The 343-nt window shown below is 34.7% G+C and overlaps 1 long non-coding RNA gene across 1 annotated transcript; it reads right to left on the bottom strand.

Moving 5' to 3' along the window:
* Nucleotides 1-81: 81 nt before the first annotated feature.
* On the bottom strand, nucleotides 82-320 carry LOC111787358. Its single transcript, XR_002813964.1, has 2 exons — nucleotides 202-320; nucleotides 82-119 (listed from the first exon to the last, which is right to left on the bottom strand). It is a non-coding gene; the product is annotated as an uncharacterized LOC111787358 (long non-coding RNA).
* Between the last annotated feature and the right edge of the window lie 23 nt (nucleotides 321-343).

Genomic DNA, 343 nt, shown 5'->3' with positions numbered 1-343 from the left:
CGGATATAGAAGGATTTAGTAGGCACAGTTTAAAAGGTAATGCTTACCATAACCGCATATTGTTCGTGTGCTATCTTCTTCACATGGCCTTTCATTCCCTTGACGATTTTCTTTCTTTCCTGAGATAATTAACCAAAGACAACGAATTATTTTATTTGTTTGTTTTGATTTTAAGATACAAAAACGGATTAATATACAAACCTTTGCACTCCCATGTTTTATGCAAAGTACACCAATCCTCGATCCATCTTTAGTGTGAATCATTCGAACAAGAAGTGAACTGGACAAATGTTGGATTACATCTGCGGCAGATGTCTTCCAACAAATTGATTAAGAAGAAAAA

The sequence above is a fragment of the Cucurbita pepo genome, unplaced genomic scaffold (assembly GCF_002806865.2).
Source record: "Cucurbita pepo subsp. pepo cultivar mu-cu-16 unplaced genomic scaffold, ASM280686v2 Cp4.1_scaffold012566, whole genome shotgun sequence".
NCBI lineage: Eukaryota > Viridiplantae > Streptophyta > Magnoliopsida > Cucurbitales > Cucurbitaceae > Cucurbita > Cucurbita pepo.
Note: the sequence above shows the minus strand (reverse complement) of the source record. Positions and strands in the feature narration are given on the sequence as shown.